The sequence below is a fragment of the Tasmannia lanceolata genome, unplaced genomic scaffold, assembly GCF_043159265.1.
Source record: "Tasmannia lanceolata isolate RefF3 unplaced genomic scaffold, GAP_Taslan_0.1 ptg000044l, whole genome shotgun sequence".
Taxonomy (NCBI): Eukaryota; Viridiplantae; Streptophyta; class Magnoliopsida; order Canellales; family Winteraceae; genus Tasmannia; species Tasmannia lanceolata.
Genome location: NW_027518721.1, coordinates 22,334,092 through 22,340,534, shown reverse-complemented (window position 1 = coordinate 22,340,534; position 6,443 = coordinate 22,334,092).

The following is a 6,443-nucleotide window of genomic DNA, read 5'->3' as shown; positions in this document are numbered from 1 at the left end:
GATCCTAGCCCTCCAATCTATAGATGTTTCCATAATTCCTCTTATCTTAAATCGGATGGTCAAGATCACCCTATAATTTTTTAATTAAAAAACCATAAAGGAGGGGTAAGATCGAAATTATAGGGCTTTAATGGGTGCCTTTGTTAAAAGCATAAAGGAGGGGGTAGGATTGAAATCATATGATTTAATGGGTGCCTTTGTTAAAAGCATAAAGGAGGGGATGTAGGATTGAAATTATACGAGTTGATTGGGTGCATTTGTTCAAAAAAGTCAAGAAATGTGACGTGTAATTCTCACGTAATTTTTAAAAAAAATCAAAAAAACTCTCCTCTTTTCATCCCGGCTTATTGTAGTAGATATGCACATTTCAAGGTTCACCTTTTTTTGGGAAATGTTATCCGCACTACCGTATTCTGATGAGGACACTCCTCACTTTATTAAAAGTACGGTATGACCCGCACCATAGGATGATCCAAACCGTCCATTAGATGGGCCACAGCCTGAATAAGGTTGTGCCCCAAAAAGCATTTCCATAGGTTGATCCTAGTAGTTGGATAAAAAAATCCCAGGTGCAGTAGTTTTTTCACATAGTTTTTTCACTTGATATTTGATCCAAGTCATTGGATCAAATATCAATGATGGCTTGGTAATCGCTTGTCATTTAGCAGATTATAACTCTCACAAGCAAGCCTCAAGCTTTCATCATCTCACCTGGCCTGCTATTTTTACCGGCCTATCATCTAGTTAATCTATACTATATATAATGTAAAACTTGGGTAGCCCCAAAGATTATTTAAAACCTTATAAATTTAATTTTTATGGGGTGACCCGAGCTTTATTTAAAACCGTTAAATGCAATGTTTCTTACAAATATTAAATCCTTTATAACTTATAAATTTTTTATAACTATTAAATTTCTATTAGCTACAAATTTTTCTCTACATACAAACATTAAATCTTTTATAAATATAATATTTTTTAATCGACGGTCGCCAGCAAGCGCCGTTGAGATCAAACAATTCCATCAAATTAAGTATATGATTGTATGTGTGATAGCATCTATTGGGTCTTTCTCAGCCTTGACTATGGAATCTGATTTCCTCGCGACTATCTGCACCAAAAATCTACAAGCATGTGCAGGTCCTCTTTATTTTTTTTTCTTAATTTATTTATTAGTAGTCACTAGCACTACAAATCCTTTTCATTCAAATGAAATTTTAAAAAATATATATATATATATATATATATATATATATATATATATATATATTAGGACCCGTTTGGATACCTCCCATTTTGTGTTAGGATTTGGAATTAAGTTTTGAATACAAAATGAATAGATCCGGCAACTCATGTAGAGGGAGACAAAGAGGGAAGGGGGTACTTCCTAGTGGAGGGGAGAGGTTGAGGAGTAAAGAGGGTGAAGGAAACTACCTGATTTGTGGATTTCCAATTTCTTATTTCCACAGCAAACTTAGAAATCTGATTTTTTTCACTATCAGTTGCTGAATTAGAAATCCAAGAATATGATCTAATCCAAATTACAATGCAAAAAGGGCTGCAAATGTGAGAAATCCAATTCAACATCTTCTCGGCATCCAAACATGCTCTTATATAATTTTATCCCTCAAGCAAGAGAAATGAACTGAATTGTATGTGATCGAGACCCAGGGAGGTTTTTGACGGATTAGACTTCGGGGTTTGTTGTATTAACAATTTTATTAGGCCTCACATGTGAGAAACCATACATTGATGACCAAATGAAAATTTGAAATGTCTAATCATATATAGGTGTTGCACCACAATATGGTGCAAATGAGTTGCATTGCACCACATTGGGTTAGAAAATCAGGGTTTATTTTATCCTTGGATAGGCTATCTATCTTTCCTTGTTCAGGTCAAGAACAATCCTAATGAGTAGGGCACACTATACAAACAAACAGGGTAACCTGTCCCAAGGGTATGTTCAAGATAAAACTATCCAAATAAGAGTGGCCAATCCCAGAAACAGCTCATCCAAGGAAATTGAATGGTACCGGAATCTCTCGTTCTCACTCCATTAAGAAGGTGGTCATGAAGGAAATTGAATGGTAGCGAAATCTCTCGTTCTCACTCCATTAAGAAGGTGGTCATCAGGAGATCTGGTCAATACACGTGATGTACATGTATGACTATTTGAAGTGGTTATCTAGTGGGTGGGACCCATAGCAAATGAGCCACAATCAAATATTGTACTGCTACCTTTTCTCTCCTTTATGACATGTTTGGTAGCTTCGAAAAGTTTTTCCATGGAAAACGAATTTTCTAATCTATGGAAAACAGCCTGTGTTTTTCTTGACAAGACAGAATTCTGGTGATCACTTGCTTTCCAAGGAAAATAGAATTACACATGTGGATTTTTTTGCAATAAGTCAAAAAATGACATGGAAAAGCCCATTTTCCCCACTTTAGGGATTTCATTTCCGACCAAAAACACACGAATTTCGTTTCCCTGGGAAACTAGTGCAAAAAGAAGGGCAAGCAGTTTCCCTGGAAACCTTTTCATGCGCAAGTGAACAGTCCAGAAACAGTCCAGGGAAATCTTTACCTGCACAGATTCCCTGGATTTCTTTTCCTAATGCCACGTCAAATTCCCGGAAAACATTTTCTTTTCCTTTTCCGGGAAAACAAGTGAACAGAACCTAAGGTTTGACGCATTTTTTGCTTTAAAATCCTTTACAAGTAAAATTATGTAACCTAAAAAAACTTTGAAAATAAAAATTACAGGATAAACTAGTTTTATTTGTTTGTTGTTTGACTAGTCTCTCTCTCTCTCTCTAAAACTGATCATAAAAATTCGATGGGCCTTTTTCTTGTTTGATATTGGGCCTAGAAGAGGATGAGTCCTTGCAAAGCTATATGAGGGGCTGAGGGCTTTGAACGGAGTAGCCTCACCCCACCTTTGTTTTTAGTGGAACCTTGGTAAATTTTAACTCAATGAACAGTTCTAAGTATTGAACATGCAAGTCAACGTGAAGGTGCCTAATTTCCGTCACGCGGACAGGCGACAGTACTTGTTTCCTCCCGCTTGTCTTATTCTTCACTCGGTTCTTACAAAAATCGCCCATGTGCTTTTCTTGGAAATACATACGAGTGGGGTCCACTTACTTGGTGATCCAAGCCGTTCATCTGTTATAACTTGTTAGATGATGAGGTATATCCCAGATCTCCTATTGATATGGGGGATTAGGTTGTGTAGGCAAGCGAAATCCATATAGCTTATTCCAAAGATTGGACGAAAACTCTTCTCGACTTTAGGCCACGTTTTGATACCCACAAGATTTAGATTTGGATTTCTCACATCTGCAATTGAGATTTGGAACTGGATCAGATCCTTAGATTTCCAAATTAACAACAACAAAAGTTTAAAAAAAATCCGCTTTGCGAATCTGTCCTGCAAGACATTATTTGGAAATCAATATTTGTGACAATTACATTCACCCTCGCTGCTCCTCGACCTTGCTTTGCAGCAACTAAACGTCTCTCTCTCTCTCTCTCTCTCTCTCTCTCTCTCTCTCTCTCTCTCTCTCTCTCTCTCTCTCTCTCTCTCTCTCTCTCTCTCTCTCTCTCTCTCTCTCGTATAATGTGAGCATGGGGATGCTTGATGTACTTCTATCCAAAAATCCAAATACAGAAACATGAGGTATCCAAACATGGCTTTAATGTAGTTTTAAATCCAATAAACAGATTTGGACTCAAAATTAATTATTAAATCCAAAACAAACCTTACCTTAGGGCATGTTTGATATCTATAAAAAAAATATGGCAATGATAAATTCACCCCCTCTTAGGATAATTCGCACCCTTTTAACCTGAATTGACGTTAAAAAGCGTTAAAATCTGCCACATACCCTCCTTTAAAAGGGTGTGAATTATCCTACAGGGGGTGCGAATTTATCATCGTCCAAAAATTATTCCATAGAATATTTATAGGCCCAACTGTGAAGGATGAGTCGAGAAGAGAGGGGAGAGAATTGATGAGGGACAAAGTGGAGAGCATGTAGCATGGTGGTAATCTGTATTCAGGTAGTGAATGTGGTACCCCTCCTAATAAAGACAAAAGTAGGGGGGCGAAATGGGGAATTTTGCAGGGGGTAAGAATATCAGCCCCATCTATAAGAAGCGAGTGGATTCATGAACATGAATACGAATGGGGCGACAAGTAGATATCTTTGGATACTCGCCCCGTCAAAGCCATCTCAATCACTTGACATGAATGGATTGGCGTTACGAAAATACCCTCAGAAACTATTGAAAACCACAAAAATACGTAAAGAAGATGAGGAAATAATCATATTTCCACCCCTTTTCCTAGCATTTCCATCCACTTGTTATATTTGCCTTTTTCAGGACGAAAAAAGCCTTAAGGGATGCGGAGGCAGTTAATTTTAAGAAAAGACAAACAAAAAGGACGATTTAAGAGGGTATAACCTATTTAAGTTGTGGCTTATCAAATGAACGGTTTAGATCATCGTAAGAAGTGGGCCCTAATGTACGTTCTAAAATATTGAACTCTAGGCCCGCACATGTAAAATCTTCGAAATAGTACCTAGGGGTGTCAATGGATCGTGACTGTGACATAGGTGGATCCGACCCGAAGTGGATCAGTTGACACCCCTAATAGTACCCATCAGTCTTTACGGAGAAATTATGTGATGAAAGGGCCTACATACACACAAATCTGGTACGATGGCAGTACCACCCTTGATATTTGATCCAACAGCAGTTTCTCTATAACCGAGCCGCTGTTGGATTAAATATCAAGTATGGTATGATGAGTATATGTTTGTACACCCTTTCATCATATAATCTCTCGTAAAGATACTGAGATTTTACATGTCTGCACGTGAAGTCCAGTATTATTCAGTTTGTACACCCTTTCATCATATAATCTCTCGTAAAGATACTGAGATTTTACATGCCTGCGCGTGAAGTCCAGTATTATTCAAAAGGTATAGTGGGCCCGCTTCATAGGATGATCATAACCCTCCGATCTATAGAGGTTTCTAAAAGCTCTTGTTATTGCCATTGAAATATTTGTGGGATCCATCTCCTTGATGGGTTGCAGGAAAAACAATCCTGGCAGAAATATTTTTTTTACTCGTAAAAATCTTTACCTTTCTACTATTTAGAGGAAGTAAATAAATACCTTCATATAAATTGAAGGTTCCTAAATAAAAATTGAACAGTGTTGATTCCAGTCGCTAACGTGTAAAAAAAACAGGAAATCCTGGAAAAGTCGTTTCTATTCAAACCGAACCTTTAGTTTTCTTCAAAGACTGGGTAGTGGTCACATGCTAGAACATAAAAAAAGCCAACAAAAAGAGTTGTTTTCCGTCTAAACATGGATCAACAGAGAAATCTATAAAGTGAGAAGAGCCATTATGAAAACAAAGGGATTGCAGATGTTAAAGTATGTTTCCAGTTCCAGTTATTTAAAGGGGGTGACAAAATGATGAATGTGACAAGTCGTAGGCACCTAACAATTTGAACTTACAAAGATAAAAGTCCAAACATGGAGGCGAAGTGACGAGCCTGAACTTGAAGTGAAACTGTTGAGAAAATCCGATCCAATCGTGCACAAATAAACAGAAAAGCAAAGATAAATACAAGCCACAAGATGAACACCGAGATTTTACGTGGTTCGGCCCAAGATGCCTACATCCACATGTGAGAACACGATCTTCCATAATAAGAATGCAAAATTACAAGGATTATAGCGGATTAACCCAAAACCCACAAACCCGCAATCTTTTCCCGTGCTTCTCAACCAAGACTGTACACGAGAAACCCGAGAAAAATCCCAAGAGAAAACCCTACTCTCTCTCTCTCTCCTTTTTCGCTTGCTTGTCCACACAAATACCCTCTCTCCTCGTCAGAGAGATCTTTTCTCTCTCTTTTTTATAAACCTAGGCTTTTAGAAAACTTAGAAAAACTTAAAATTTAGTTTCCTACTAAATGTGGGAAACAAGTCAACTTTCCCAATAGAATGGAAAATGTCTCGAACGTCGTGAACAAAGGTTCAAAAGCTCAATAGTAAAAACTAACTAATTCAGATTGGACTCAAGACCTGCTCCAAGACTAAATTGAGTCAATCAAGCTTTTGTTTGAAAACTCATGCAACACCAATAAATTGAAAAGATGCCATTCAAAAAAAAAAAAAAACAATAAATTGAAAAGAATAGTTTGGATAATCCAGTAAAATAGTAGCCTTAAACTATTAAAGTGAAGAACTTACTAGCATTTTTTTTTTTTTAAAAAGAAGGAAAAATTGCCAATGGATGACATCAAAATAAGAGAATTGCCAACAGAGACACTTTTGAAAAATTGTTAGAGAGGGACGAAATGAGGGTTATCAAGTCTCTAAAAGGGGGTTATCAACCCTCTAAATGGGGTTATCAAAC